Here is a 16,121-nt window from a genome sequence, read left to right as displayed (position 1 = left end):
GTCCCAGCGAACCAAAGATCTGAGCAGATACAAGGACGTTGTTCTACAAGCCTCGCTCTCAGTCCCCAGCTGTGAGAACAGAAACTCCACGGTGTCATGAGGGAAACTTCGGGCTGGAGGGAAGAGATCATGGTCGAAGTTAACGGTCACTGTCTTCCCCCATTGCAGAGGTTTGCGGGAGAGAGACCAAAAAAAGCACAGCCAGACTCTGCCTTCTTCTCCTTACCTAGCAGCAGCACGCAGTAGGAGAGCTCTGTTTTATGGTCAATGCTGTGCTGCTTGGTCCCATCCGAGAGCTGTGGGAATGAGGTACGTTTTAGCATGAGTCTTCAGAGGGACTGAAAAGAAGCTCTGCTCTCGGGTCTTGTCTCCTTGGGAACTCGCAGGGAGACAAAGACGCTATTCCAAAAGTACACTGCTTTCTGCTCCCAGAGCCGCCTTCTGCTATCCATCAGCCTTCTCTCTCTCCAGAACTTGACGGAGAGCGCAGAGAGATGTGTTTCTGATCAGACAGACAAGTTCTAGGTCTGGGAGTCAGAGATGAACACTTTCTTGAGTGTCTCGCCTAGTCCCCTGCAACCCTCCAGTGGGAGCTTGAGCCCACAGCACAGGACCCACAGACAGAACGAAGGCTACATGCCAGGGGCAACAGGCAGCCTTTGAGTTCCAGTCAGGGGGTCTGCAGCAGCAAAAGGTGACTAGGATCCAAGGGCTGGCTAGGATTCAAAGGCTGAACTTGAGATCTCTGGGCTCCACACTGCTCCTGCTCTCTGCCTGAGAGACAGGGAAACTCTACCCTGCCACCCCATCGGTCTTTCTTGCCAGCCTGAGGCAGACCTGCTCAAGCCAAGGGGAAGTGTGAGACATTCAGCCCCCCTTACCTGGCTGTGCACAGCAGCGCAGATGACAGAAACTCTTCCTTTTGGAAGAAAGAGCTTCCAAGCTCTTCCAAGCCCTGCCACAGCTTCCAGGAAATGGCTGAGACTCTACAAGAGGAAGTGAAAACAAGAGGGTGGCTCGTGACCTGGAGCAGCTCAGTAACACAGGAGTGCATGCCTCCACAGCTGGCGATTCTCTTTTCTGAAAAAACAGGAAGCCTCAAACCTCCCCCTCTCTCTGTATGCACCTGTCTAGGCTTCTTCTCTAACAGGTCCCCAGCTCCACTAGGAACTGCCGCAGCTCCGTCCTCTCTGCACACCCTCCCCCGACCTACACAGCCATGCAGTGCCTAGCAGGATGTCTCACCTTGGTCACGTGAGAAGTGTCCTGGACCTCTTCATATTGGCCCAGGAGCCAGCACAGCTGCCTGCCCACATGCTCCTGGTACTCTTCTTTGTGGAGAAGGAGGCCCATCATAGCTGCCACAGCCCTGATGACGGCCTGCTTGAGCTGTACTCAGGGGAGGCAGAAGACATTTGTTTGCTCCAAATGAAGCTCTGCTCTACTACGCCACATCCCCCAGACACAATCTTCCCTCTGCACAACCACTGTACCCAGAGCGGTACTGCAGCGTTACAGCTGCTGCTCTGCGGCCACAAAGGCAGCCATTCTTACCTCCTCCTCTTCACAGGTCAGCCAGTTTCTGGTCACATAGCAGTACAACGGGAATGTTCTGTCACAAAACTGGGCTTTCGCCATTCGAGGGAAGGAGCATTTTGCCCAGTCTTGGAAGTAAAGAGTTACAGCTTTGGACCACGTTTCCAGAACTGCAGCAAAGAAGGGGAGAAAGGTCACTATGTCAAGCACGCAGCAGGGAGAATCTCTTGTATTATCACGCCGGCCTGTCTCAAACTGCAGTCCCATGCTCGCCAGTGCTCAGCTCTGGAGCAGTTTTGGATTCTGGGGCAGGCGTGAAATGTTTTAAAATGTCTTCCTTGAAATGCTAAGCTGTTTCTCTCCTCCCTCTTCTCCTCCTTGTCCCCGCTAGCCCTTTTCCTCCTCCAAGGTTTGCCGCAGGAGGCTGAGTAGCAGAATTCCAACAGCTCCATTCCTTTCCTGGGCACAGCAATCTCCCGAGCTTCAGACACTGTTTTGACATTGTGCCGACCTTTTGGAGCTAGAAGGGGCATGAGCTCACCTGAGGCTCGGAACCTGCTGTAACAGCTTGGGAGAGAAGAGCCTTGCATGTTGAGCGCTGCTTGCTAACTTCCCCTTCCCCCTGCATGGCAGTGGAGCCCTGGCACTAGGCTCTGACACTCACCGCCACAGACAGCTTGCTTGATCCTGCTGTTATGTGCTCGATTCAGCATGATGAGCATGGCATCCCAGGTCGTCTCCACAAAAGGGATGCAGCTCAGAGCTGCAGAGAAGGGACAGGGCAGAGGGAAAGAGAACAACCTGCCATCAGGGAGATTCTTGGGAGACTTTGGAGTCAAGCACTTCGCACCTTGGACAGGCAAGGGCTATGGGATGCCAGGCCACCTGGGACTGTGTCAGAAGGGGAAGGGCAAGGGGGATTCAAGAGCTGCCGCAGAAAGTGACTGGGCAGGTCGCGTGTGTGGCAGAGTGCCCTGCCAGGGTGCAAGCGTGCTGGCTGACCTTCCCCCGGAGGCATGGGAGCTGGGAAGCCCTTCAGGGTGGGACTGGAAGCACAGCAGAGCAGACCTCCGCTAGGCTGGGTCTCTCTGCTGTCCCCTCCTTAGGGCACTTAGCTCCGGAGCTAAGTCACAAGTTCCAGCTGCTCCCTCCCAGGCAGCGAAAGACACGGCCGGCGGGCACCACCTCGTAGCCCTCCTCTTCCACAACGGAATCCCTTCTCCCACTGCTCGAACAACCCAGCATCAAAGCATGAAGCACAAGTTGCCGTACCATGGCTTGTGGCAAGTTTGCTGAGGGTAATAAAGACAGACTCCTCAGGGATTTTCTCCACAGGCTTCAGGTGACTCTGCAGCTCATCCATGACAAGGAGGAAGTGCGACTGGGCCAGGGACACCAGGATGTCACTCGCAGCTCTTTGCAATTCATCCGTTGCACCCTACAGAAAGACATGAAGGAAAACAATCAGCACGGGAAGGGCTGAGGCAGGCGGACACGTGGAAGTAGCCAACAATGGCTGTATGACTTCAGCTCTTCCTTTTCCCGTTGAAGGGAACAGGGAGAGAAGTCTCATTGCTCCAGAGAGATCCATCAGTGATCCAGATTTCTTCCCGCCCTGTTTGGCAGTCAGCACTTTGAGCTGTTGGGGGAGCTCGGTAGCTCAGCAGTCCCAAATGTGTCTGGCAAGGGAGGAGTTTGCATGGTTTGCCCTTCTGTAGTATTGCTTCCTCCCCCTTGCCTCTGCGAGAGCAAGACAGTAAGAACAGAGAAGCTCCAAGAAGGCTCCAGCAACAAACAGTCTCCACACAGGAGGCCAGATGGGACATTTGGTGCCGCAGGAGAGGGACTGGCACCGTGCCCCGGCTCCTCCTCAAAGCAGGGTAAATGCACAAGACTGGTAATCCAACAGGCAACCGTTTAGAAGCAGCTGAGTTTCCACCTCCTTGCCCAGAGCCGTTGCCTTCAGGAGAGTCATGCTTGCTGCAGCACTCAGGGGCCTGCTTGCCCCAGCTCCAGCCAAAGCCTCAAGTAAACGTGCTGCACAGGGCAGCTGCTTCCGGTTCTGCGCCTGCTCAAGAACTGTGCTGGATATGGCCCTTTCCCTCAAGGAGCCAGCACCCCTGAGGACGAGTCTTCCATAAGAGGACCTGGGAACCGTCACTGGTTCTTAAGGCAAAGGGGAAATCTTTGGCGTCCTAGAGCTTGCCGAGAAGCTGGGCTCTAGGCAGGATTCTCTGACTAGCTTCAAAGAGAACAAGCTTACCTGCACCACTCTCATGTCCCTTGAAGCCAGTGTTATTAACCGCCTTAGGAGATGACTCTCCAGATTGTCACCATCTTCCTGCAGGAGTCTCCCCAGTGTCCGGTAAGTTTCTACTCTATTACCCTGGGGACAAGTCAGAAAATGGAACATCTGAACTTCTTTCTCCTTGGTGTGCACAAAGTCTTAGAGCTCTTGTTCCATACAGCCTACAAAATGGCATCCCGCAGACAGCTCCATTCCCAGGGTCTAGTCATAGAAAGCAGCTGAGCAGCTGAAAACAGCTTCAGTGGAAAGGGTTTCAGGGACCGGAGGATCCACCTATTGCTCTGGTAAGTATCTACTGGAGCTCAGAACTCAGCTGAGGTCTCCTGCTGGCTGGCAATAACAGCATTTCTGTGAGGCGGTGTTTGCCAGAGAGCACATTTTCTGTTTGCCAAGAGCACATCCCATGGCACCTGATGGGAGCCCGGCACGTTGGGAATCACAGCACTAGAATCCAGGCAGAATCCACGGACACTACCACCGCCTTACCTCATCCTCCTGCAGTCGGCTTAGCAGAGAGGCCACAGAGGCAGCCAAGGTGCTGATGGCTGCAGGGAGGGACTCTGTCCCCCTGCCTCCATCCTCCGGCTCCGCAGGACTCACCCGGGAAGTTGCTTTGGGCAAGCAACCTGGAAGGAAACAATGCGAGGATGACCCGCCCTCCGGTGCTAGCATCCGTTTGAGGGTCCCATGGCTCCCCGGCCTTCAGAGAAGTTCCTGCCCTCCGTTCTGACACCAGGAAACCAGCTGTCTTGGAGCTGGTGGCTCTGTTAGCCAGCCAAGGGTGGGCGTATTGGAGCCACCAGAATCAGGCAGGCAGGCCCAATGTCTGCTGAGACAGCACCGAAGTTGTCTGCCGTGTGCTATGGAGCCACACAGCAGAGAAATGGCTCTGCACGGATTGCTTGCTTTCCCATTTTGCCGTGGGATTTTGTGGGATTTTTGTGGGATTTTTCTCGGATGAGAAGTTCACAGCAGGAGGACCCCGATGAGGATCGGGCAATTAGAAAACGAGCAGAGGACAATCCTGAATGTGAGGAGACCTGCAGACTTGACGTACAGAACAGAGGAGCGGCCCTTACCCCTGAAGAATAGGAATCTCTTCATCTCGGAAGTAATTCCCACCAGGCAGCAACGCTCTCTCCAACGACCTCCTCGCAGGTGGAAGAGCAAGCCACTAAAGACCGCAGCCGGACAGACCCCAGGCCAGGGGAGCCAAGGCTACTGTGACACCAGCGGGTGCTGTGCATACCTCACAAAGGTTTCCTGACCCCTGAGGCCTTATGTCTCATGCAGTCACTCACTCTGATGGAGAGCACCATATATGGCAACAGCCGTGAGGGGGCTGTATTCATTCCCAAGAAAGCCCTGTTTTCCCCTGTTTCTCAGTCACTCGTATTTGGGTCTCTCTGCTAGAATGGGCGGGACTATGGGCTTTGTCTGAAGGCCTCTTCAGCCCTCCTTTTCTGTTCAATTAGCATTTTCCAGCAACCAGAGACGGAGTGGTCTCAAGTGGATTGACTGGCCCTTCTCTGTCTTTGTTTCCTGTCCTGATCTCCTCAGAAACAGGTGCCATCACGTTGCCCCTGTGTGTGCTTGCGTAGGTCATTCTCTCTGCCTCGTCCAACACATTTGCACTCGTCCAACTAGAACAGAGCGGGAAGGAAAATCGGAGACCTGCAAACTGTTAGCTTGTGAAACATGTCCTGAACAGAGGTGGTCTCTCTCATGAAGGAGAGAGTTCAGATGAGACCTGCAAGGCAAACCTAGCAAGTGCCTCTTTGTGAGAGACAGCAGAGACTTTACACAGAAGCCAGACCCTGGAAATAGGGACTGCTTAGTTAATTCCACTGCTCACACAATTCCTCAAGTTCGCTCGCCAGAAAGACCTTCTTGGCACTCCATGAACTGATGGGATTAGGTTCGAAGTTTCTCATTTATATTGTCTAGAGTTCCATTTCCAGGGCTGGCTAAGGAAACCTGTTTCTTTTCCTTTTTTTTTTTTTTTTTTTAATTTAGCAGTCAGTGCTACTTCATTATGATGGAATGGCATAACAGTCAGATGATAGGCAACATCATCCTCTTCTGCTTTTCTTCTTAGTGGTCTTTTTGTGGCGCCTTGGAGCCCTTCTGAAAGAGCAGAAGCTGGTTGTGCTCTGTGCTGTGCAAATGACAAGCAAAGAGGTGGTCCCTAGCCTAAGGCACTTCCAGTCTCCACGCGTGCAGAGAGCCCACACATGGATGTGCGCAACGTGTTCATCCAAGGACTTTGAAGATGAAGGCTTTGCGAAGATTGTTAGCAATGAGAACCTAAAAGCAGTAAAGTGCATGGGAGAAATCATTCCCGTTTCGTTTCTTGCTCAACCCCTTCCTAGCCTCATCAGGACAGGCTGTTGGGGTCTCCCATCCCGCAGGTGAACGCTGCTTACACGAGGCTGCTATATCAAACATAAGTGATGCGCTGAGGTTGGCTCTCTTTCCACCTGCTGTGTTTCATATGGAATATAGCAGGACTTGCTCTTTCAAAAACAGCCCTAGCGGTACTCCACTGTCTCACCTTCTTTCTAGCGACTGGCATTTTCTTGGTGCAATACAGGATGCGTGCGTGCGTGCGTGTGTGACACAGACAAGCACCCTTCTGAATAGAGGCTTGGGTGCTGAAAGTCCTTGTGTGCCTCTACTTCTGCAGCTACCTGCCCTCTTCCTGGCTTGCTCCCAGGCCCCATGCCTGCCAGAGCCCTTCCCGGGTCCTCTGTCTTCCTCCCCCGAGCATCACTGAGCTTTCTCTATGGCTCAGGAGGAGCGTCTCAGGGGACAAGGTCTTCCCCGTCAGCCCTTCCTTCACCATGGCCGGGGCTCTTTCGCCACAGGGAGCAGCTGCTCACTGCTCTCCCTCACAGGTCTCTCAGAGAAGCCGGTTCTAGAAAGAACGGAAGAGGACTCCCACTGCTTACTGGGAGTAAGTGCTTAAACCTCTCCGGGATTTTGTAATCCAAAGAGCAGGGATTCTCCTTCCCCCCTCGCTTCTTCCTCAGGTTTTTCTTGGGCAAGCCCCCACCGAGGGTTCGGCAACACAAAAAACAGAGCCAAAGCACCCAGAAATGGCCAGAGGCTGCTCCTCCAGACTCTGGAGAATGACTCCCCATCTTGCCAGAAAACAACCCTCCCACGGACAAGCACACTCTGGAATCACTTGCCCACCTCGTGGTGTTCAAGGTCGGGTTAGGATTCACAGTACTCTCTACCTCCCTTCCCCCATACAGACAGAGCTCAGACGCACTGCGAGAACTGCAGGTGCGCAGGCCCCACAACAGCCCTGCCTCAGCCGGGAGCTTGTCGAGAGGCCTCGGCCCCAAGGAAGCACCGCACGCGCTTCTGTTCAACAAGCAAGGCTTTATTTTTGTCAGTTGACTGCGCTGGCTCCGTGGTAACCCAGACAGCCACCTATCTGTGGACTGGCTGCCCTTTCCTTGCCTGTCGGGCCTTCCCACTGCTCACTTTCCTGGGGGAGGTGCACTCCGATGACCTCCTCCTCCATTTGCTACAGGTTTTAGAAAGAAGAGAAGACCGCTGCCAGGACTTACTGGGGTATTCAGAAACCTCTCGGGTCTTTTGTAATGAAAGGAACAGGGATTCTCCTTGCCCCGTCGCTTCTTCCTCAGGCTTCTCTTAGGCAAGCCCCCACTGAGGGTTCGGCCACGTAAAAAACAGAGCTAAAGCAGCCGGAAATGGCCAGAGGCCGCTCCTCCACCCTCCGGAAAACAAATCTCCATCTTGCCAGAAAACTGCCAGCCCACAGACAAGTGCACTCTGGGACCACCTGCCCACCTCATGGTGTTCCAGGTCAGGTTCAGCTACGCAGCCCTCTCTCCCTCCCTTCCCCTGTACAGACACAGCTCAAACATACTGTAAGAACGGCTCGTTCACACACCTCACAACAGCCCTGCCTCAGCCGGGGGCTTGTCAAGAGGCCCTTGGCCCCAGAGAAGCACCGCCTAAGCTTCTGTTCAAGAAGCAAGGCTTTATTTTTGTCAGTTGACTGCGCTGGCTCCGTGGTAACCCAGACAGCCACCTATCTGTGGACTGGCTGCCCTTTCCTTGCCTGTCGGGCCTTCCCACTGCTCACTTTCCTGGGGGAGGTGCACTCCGATGACCTCCTCCTCCATTTGCTACAGGTTTTAGAAAGAAGAGAAGACCGCTGCCAGGACTTACTGGGGTATTCAGACACCTCTCGGGTCTTTTGTAATGAAAGGAACAGGGATTCTCCTTGCCCCGTCGCTTCTTCCTCAGGCTTCTCTTAGGCAAGCCCCCACTGAGGGTTCGGCCACGTAAAAAACAGAGCTAAAGCAGCCGGAAATGGCCAGAGGCCGCTCCTCCACACTCCGGAAAACAAATCTCCATCTTGCCAGAAAACTGCCAGCCCACAGACAAGTGCACTCTGGGACCACCTGCCCACCTCATGGTGTTCCAGGTCAGGTTCAGCTACGCAGCCCTCTCTCCCTCCCTTCCCCTGTACAGACACAGCTCAAACATACTGTAAGAACGGCTCGTTCACACACCTCACAACAGCCCTGCCTCAGCCGGGGGCTTGTCAAGAGGCCCTTGGCCCCAGAGAAGCACCGCCTAAGCTTCTGTTCAAGAAGCAAGGCTTTATTTTTGTCAGTTGACTGCGCTGGCTCCGTGGTAACCCAGACAGCCACCTATCTGTGGACTGGCTGCCCTTCCCTTGCCTGTCGGGCCTTCCTGTTGCTCACTTTCGGCACTCAGCGGAGGTCATGCTGATGACCTCCTAGTTGCTCTGATCATTTCTCAGCTCTGGCCAGTTGTCTCCAAGGACCTGAGCTGCTGCCTGCTGCACGCTGGGATGCTGGTCTTCCTGCATCAACTGGAGAACTGAAACAACACAGGCAGATGCATCAGTGACTGTCAAAGGCCAGGACAGACTGGTCATGCCTTCCCAGGCTCTCTGAGCAGAGCATCACTTGAGAAAGCTGCCAAGCCTTCCCTGGCCTCAGTCCTCGGAGCCCGTGGCAAGGGTGGGATATGAAGGCTGGCTTTGCACACGGTCACTGCAAACCCGCAGCCTTCTGCGTGTGTTCAGCGAGAGAAACTCTCTCCCGGCACCAACGGCCCCTCCATTTCGAGTCTTCCATGCCCCCAGATGCAGGAAGGAGGCTTCTTCTGCCTCCACCATTTTGCTAAACGCGTGCAAAGGTCTAGTTTGGCAAGAGCTTGACAGCTTTCCCCAAGTTTGCTTTTATCCAAAAGACCTTCTTGGTTTAGCAGGAGCTTGGCTGTCTGGGGATGCGGGAGCTCTTGAGCCAGTCCATATTCACGTGGGATAAAGTCATAGCCAGGCCGAGGTTTGGGGCAGGACACGAGAGAGAAGGGGCAGCGTAGGGCAGCAGAAGGTGGTGACATCTTTCCTCAGACAAGGAGAGAGTGTAGAGCAGGAGGGGCAATTTTAACTTACTTGCACTCAGAAGACTCATATTGTGCTTTCTCAGCCACCGGGCATCTGCATTCTCCAGGATGACACCTGCTCACACCATGCAAATAGGTAAGCAGCAAGACACTTCCCACAGTAGCCCTAATTCCCAGTTTATTTTCTGACTAGTGTCCGACGTTGAGGATGGGCTTTGAGGAGCACCGGGATGTTATAAGCATCAAAGCAGCAGGGTGCCTACTCCTTTTAAGTTCTTAGGGAGAGGCATGAAGCAGAGCCGAGCAAGTGAGTGTGCCAGGGGCCCAGCCTCATCCGGAGCACTAACTAATGCCACTGTGCTTTTCCTACAGAGACTTCAGCCACTTTATAGCCCTTAACTAATTCCTCCTGCGACCACCCGCCTAAGGCAGGCGACTAGTCCCAGCCCCGTTGCCGAGAAAGTGGAGAGGGCCCTTTGCTCTCTCTTGGAGGGAGGAGCAGAAGAGAACTGCAGCTTTGTCTCTCACCAGTTACTTTGACGGCCGCAGTCCGCGTGCCCCAGCGCAAGCTCCAGAAGTGGGTCAGGAGGGCGTCGTAGAGGCTATCGAGAAGTTCTGAGCTGTTTCTGGCCTGGAGGGAAACAGAGAAACAGGAGCTCTTTGGCTGAAAAGGCCCTTCCGTTGACCCTCGGCAAGGAGAGTGGACGACCCAGGAGATCAAGAAAAGAGCAGGTGGCTGCAAGGCACAAACAGTTCCCCTCACTGCCATGCCAGATCACGCCCTACCACCTCTCTGAAGGGCACTCCACGCTCCAGGTCTCTGGGCCAGGGAAAGTCGCTGCCACCAGTCAGTCTTAGGCTGGGCCGCAGCTTACTCACTAGGTGACTGCAGACAGTTTCCTGAAGCTCTTCGGCACTCTTCTCCGTGCTCAGAGCAACGTGTGCCTGGAGCTTCCGCAGGCCCAGCAATGGAGTGCAGAGCAGGAAAGTGCTTCGACAGGCCTGAAGAGGAGAGTTGCCCCAGCTCAGTCCTCCCTGGGCCCAGCCAGGTGCCTTTCAAGGGAACTCACTGAGCTGAGCGCTGCTGCCCTCCTTCAAGAAGAGGAGGTGTTTCGCTCAGTGCAATTTCCAGATAGGAGAGGGGAAGGATTGCAAGAGCAGGCATCGCTCCCCTGGCCTAGTACTTGGCACCCTGGAGACAGCAGCAGTGCCTGAGAGCTGTCGCCTGTGGGAGATGGCTGTTAGCTCACATCGCCTTGGGAGAAGGGCTGGACCTGAGGCGGCAGGAGCAGATAGGAAGGGACGTGGTCAACAAAGACTTGGAGGCAGGTCTGAGCCCTGACCACTGTGGGATGTGGAAAGACTGCCGGGCGCCTCAAGCCCCAAACCGTGTTGGAATAGGCTGAGCAAGGACCGTAGAGAGAATGTGCAGCTACGTAGAGAGCTGGCAGGAAGGGCGGACGCGCTCTGCTGTTGCCGTGCATCGCTCTCCTTCTGAAGAAAGAAGTGAAATGTGGCTCTTACATTGTAAACCCCAGGATCTGGGTCCCGAAGGTGGAGCAGAATTCTGGCCCAGGTAGTTTTGACTTCTTCCCTGAGAAAAGATCTCCATTTCCTCTGGGCAGAGGAGACCAGGATTCCATATAAGGTGAAGGCTGAGGACCGAACGACCGCCTCATCCTGCAAGCAAGAAAGCCCAGCCGTCAGGTTGCTAACTAGGACCACAAAGCAAACCTCTCCTGACCAGCCAAAGGCTTCCAGCTGAGCCCAGCGTCCTGAGCGATGGTTCTTCTCAATTTGTCCAAGGCCCAGGGATCAGGAGGAACCATTTCTCTGAAGGACATCCCTTGGGAAGCAAGAGAGGGTTGCCGTGTGCCAAGCCCTTCCTTGTGCCTTGCGCAGCTTCTCACGGCCTTGCCTCCTGAGCTCCTGGGCAGTGGGCTTTTGGTGTCTGAGGTCCTCAGCAACGTTACGGGCAGCTGACACAGAGCCAGAAGCCTAGAAGCTCTTGGACTGCCAAGGAGTCCCGCTGAGGGACTCCCTCCCTTCGTGTCCAGACTTCCTTCACCACTCTCCAAGGGGAATCCAGAGGTGACTAGCTCTGTGTGGCACTGGGGATCAGGAGACATCAGCCCAAGCCTCATCCTTCCTCTTCAGCCTTTTGCATGAACGACCCTTCTTCCCGGAAGCTGAAGAGTCCTCCCCTCCGCTTGTCCCCATCATACCTTTCAGATGACCTTACCAAGACTGCTGGGACACAAGTTACCTACTGCCTTTCACTTACAGCATCAAAGAAAGTCGTGGTGTACAAGGCGATGTCCCTGAAGGTGATGCCAAGGCCCTTCTCTTTCAACTCCGCCACCACTTTTGCCAGCGCTGACAAGCTCTCCGCTGTGATGCGCGAAGAGGTGATGTCCTTGGTGGCCCCCAGTAACACCTCCACAATGGCCGTCTTATGCTTTCTCAGCTGTCAAAGCAGAAGGCGTACAAGAGCTTCTCACTATCCCTACCTCTAACATCTCTTCTTTACCATTTCTCCCAAGAGCAGAATTTGCTGGAAACCATTGCAGAGCACCCCTTAGCCCAAGCCTCCACACTCAGCCTCACAATACACCTTTGCAGCCAGAGGGAGGTCCTAGCATGGCGCACGGTCTCAAGAAGCACCAGCATTTCCCTTGTTGCCGCTCTGTCCAGTTTCTTCAAGCCTTGCGCAGCTCTTCACTAGGACCTTTCTAGTGCAGGGCTGCCTTTAGTGAGCAGCAATGTCATTCTCACCTTCTCAGGTGCTCCACTGGCCAGATTTCCCAGGCCTCTCGCTGCCATCTGGCGGACAGTGCTGCTGGCGTCCTGCGATTTGTCCAGCAAGGCAGAGAGGACCGGCTGAAGCAGCTTCGTTTCCTGAAGGAACTGGTGCTTCATCAGCTAGAAAAGAGCAACATGACCATTAGCACCGATACAGTGATGCTGACCACTCACCGCGTGTGAATAACAACATTCATGGATTCCAGCACGGACGGGAGGCATTCTGCCAGGGTCGTCCCGGAGAAAGACACGTCCCAGGCAGCAGTTTCCAAAGACAACTGCCCTCAGCCCTTCCTTTCCCACCTTCCGTCTTACCTCAGCAAAGAAGGACGTTGCCGTGGTCCTCAAGTTTGCCGCTGGCGAGTCCAGCCACGGGAAGATAGCATTTACAACGGCCAGTGTGATTACGCCAGCTCGGAGCAGAACACTGCACACACAGCACAATAAGACAATGAGGCAACAGCCCATGGACTTCCACCAGTCAAGTGCTGTGATGCAGGTGGTCTTGCTCAGCAGCTCAGGACAGGCTCCCCAGGCAGACATGCCGGAGAGGTTCCCATTTAGCCCCTTGCTGGCTTAGAGTCACCCCCCAAGAGGGAAAGAAGACCTCCCGAAGGCTCTTACCTAGTCAGCAGACACATCCCCTCATGGTGAGTCTGGGGATTCTCAAGAAAAGCCCAGGTTCTCCGCTTCCTGAGAATCCCCGTCCATTTTTCATCAATGCACTTGCAGAGCACGATATCGAGTGCTTTGATGGAAAGCCTGATTTAAAAAACAATTGGAATCAGAGCGCTTGAAACTGTGCCCTGACCAGAACTAAAGCAGCTCAGCCACTTTCTGAGGTGCTCGTTATCTTGTTCCAAGCCCCACTGAACGATAGGCAAAGTAGCCCCTGCAAGCACACTTCATAGCCCGGAAGTGTGCCAAGCTGCCAGGAGACTGGCCTAGTCATCCACTTTGATGCCCCCCAGCTCACTGCACACCTAGGGAACAACAGAAGCCTTGATTTTGCTGATGCTAGAACCTGAGGGTTCTTCTAGTCATCATCTGGAGGGAACTACCAGCAGACCATGGTCGGCATCTCTTTGCCCTGACCCTTGAGGAGCATGCGCATTTTCAGAATACCATTCCGTGCAAAAGATGCACACTGAGGCCCCCACAAAGTTGGGGAAATGGACAGTAACGGGCCAGAATGACCATTCGGTAGTTGCATCACCACTTGTAGGTACCTTGAACAGACCAGGACGAGTGAAACAGGAGGCCCAGCCCAGCCTGAGAGGGGCACTCAGTCATACAAGACCAAGAAATACTTTGTTCTCTACCATTTGCATGAGTAAAGTCTCTCAGGTTCCCCAAAAAGCTGGCATCCCAAGCTGCATTTGAACAGAGGTAAGAACCACCATGACAATCTGCCTCAACATCAAGGAAACAGGGCAGACCAAAGAGGTTCCTCCATGCCAAGAACAAACCTGACCTGGTGATGTAAACCAAAGCCAGCCCCCTCCATCTCTGCCCATTTTGCTCATCACCTGCAAGGATGGCTGTCTTCTCCACGCGCCACATGGACCAGCTTCTCCTCGACTCTTCCCGGGGACGAAGGCATCTCCTTTCCGAGCGTGTCGCTGATCTGCTTCATGAGCGTTGGAAATAACCACGGAAGCAAGAAGGATACTGCTTTCTGGGTCTGCAGAGCCGACACCAGCTCAAAGATGGCACAGGTCGCCTAAGAAGAAATGCCATCACAAACAATCGGTTGGAAAGAAGAGCTTTCCCCACCACTTGCCCCGCCTGCCTGCCTGCCTGCCTGCCTGCCTGCCTGGAATTCCCTGTCTGGATCTCTGACTTCTGCCGCAACCTCGAAGATCAGGAACAACAAGCTCTTGCAGCTTCTCACAGTGATAAAAACGAGGCTGACCTAGCAAAGCACACTGTGAGGCTTCTCCATGTGGATTTGCAAATGCCTGCGTAACAAGACAATGTCCTACCCCTTGCTTTCACTCAACAGGATGCTCAGCCAAAGAGGGGGCAGAAATGTGCCTGTCAGTTAACATACTGTGAGAGATTCCAAAGCAGCCTGATTGTTGTTCACGTCTCATCAGGGCAGTTCCTTCTGGTGGTGTTTTCTGCACTCTTTAGTTTGTTCATTAGCAACTGGAGCACTTCAATCACAAGCCTCTCGCAAGAGTCCTCCACAGCTTTACTGTATCACTGCAGGTGAACAGAAGTTTACACGTGATTCTGTGTGCTCTTGGACCTACAACCCCTCAAAGATACATGAAACACTCCCCCTGGCCAGTGTGGAGCTTTAGCAGCCCGGGTTCCTGGCAAAGCACTAGCACATGCTCTGGCAACATTCTGACTTTCTTCCTCAGGGAGAAAAACAGCCCACTGCTTAACAGAATCTCCTCTAGCACAGTCAGGCTGTGGCATCTCTGTGTTCCTGCAATGGAAAGAGAGAGGAGTAGCATCTATCTATCCACTGGCAGGTGTCTCTGGAGGAGGTTGTTGGTCACTGCCTCGGGGTGATAGCAGGCCAAGACAGATACCACATCAAAGAGAAACTCTTTCAGGTTGTCCTGATGAGCAGCTGGCAGATGATCCTAAAAGATTGTCAGGACTTCTGGTACCTGGATGGGACAAGGCAAGAACAGAAGGTTCTTTGAAGCTTTTCCTAGGGCTTCTCTTGAAGCCAGACACAGTTCTTCAGCACATGAGCAAGTCCTGCTTCCCTGACAATTTGTCAAGCTCTTGTCCTACACTTCACCCCTACCTGCTCTCATTTGGGTGTGAGTGTGCTCCTTGCCCTCCCATGTGCACAAACCTGCTCTCTGTTACTGTACATGCCTTGGCTCACTTCTGTTTTCAGCTTATCTTCTCACACACACAAAGGATACCCTCATATTTCATTTACTTCTGGCTATGTGTTTGAAATAACGTCACATCCAGACTTAACACATTTTCCACACCCTCTGAAGACACCAGGCAATTGCCTGCACAAGGGTCTCAAATCCTTCCAGGTTAACCCAGCTCTGCAGGGGTATTGTTCCTTGCCTCCAGCCACCTCATTTCTCATAGAATCAACCACTTCTCAGGAGGCAACTGCTCTGGAGGAAGGCATTTGGGAGAGTCTTTCCCTGCTAGAAACTGTGGACAAAAAATCTGGACAGAGAAATAACACTAACTTGTCCTGCGGATGAGAGTCATAAAGACACTATCTATCTGCTCTGTTTCCCTGCAGGACAGCAAGTCCTGCTGACCACATATGAAAGGAACATAGCCCAGGAGAGAGGGTGTCATCATTGCTAGGGGCAGGCCCAGACTGTAGTCACTGAGCACTGCAAGCCTCAGGCTTTGTCAGGCTTTTTCCGAGGACACTCTTATCCTCCTTGTTTGAGCTTTAGTAGACACCTAGTGTTACGCCAACTGTGATGAATTCCTCTCCTGAAGGGGGAGTAGCAACAAGCCCTTATTCTGAAAAGGGACAACTCTCTATGACCCTACAATTGAGGCAGGAGCATTGAAAAGAGTACGGGGTCAGCCGGAGAGCAGAGGCCTTGAAAGTACGGGTGCAGAAAGAGAGCTGAGCCCTGATGACTAGAAACAAACATCGCCAATGGGCAATAACTTGCCACTGAAGTAATGCCATTTTGTGAACAGGTTCAGGGATAATGGAGACAGCAAGAAATACAAAAGGTAAACTCTGATAGGACCTAGAACTGCAGACACTCATGTCAACTATGAAGCTTCAATCAGCTCCTCTGTGACACACAGAATACCCAACACACAGGAGGAAAGGTCCTACCTCAAATGCTCTACCTCAAGGAGTGCCTTGTAATGAACAGGAGAAGCCAGACAACCCAGGGACTCCTGCTTCATGAAGTCCTGCAGTTCACAGAGACAAGTACAGAGAAGTCAGGGGGCATGAAAGAAGGTGGCCTTCCCTCAGCAAGATGAACAGGCTCTTCTTCTGCACTTGTGACCAACACAGACAGCCTTCGTGCAGACTTCTCCCAGACCACAACTCCAGAGAGGACAGAGCAATTGCTCTTCCCAG

This window comes from Apteryx mantelli, chromosome 1, assembly GCF_036417845.1.
Source record: "Apteryx mantelli isolate bAptMan1 chromosome 1, bAptMan1.hap1, whole genome shotgun sequence".
Taxonomy (NCBI): Eukaryota; Metazoa; Chordata; class Aves; order Apterygiformes; family Apterygidae; genus Apteryx; species Apteryx mantelli.
This window is presented reverse-complemented; position numbering follows the sequence as displayed.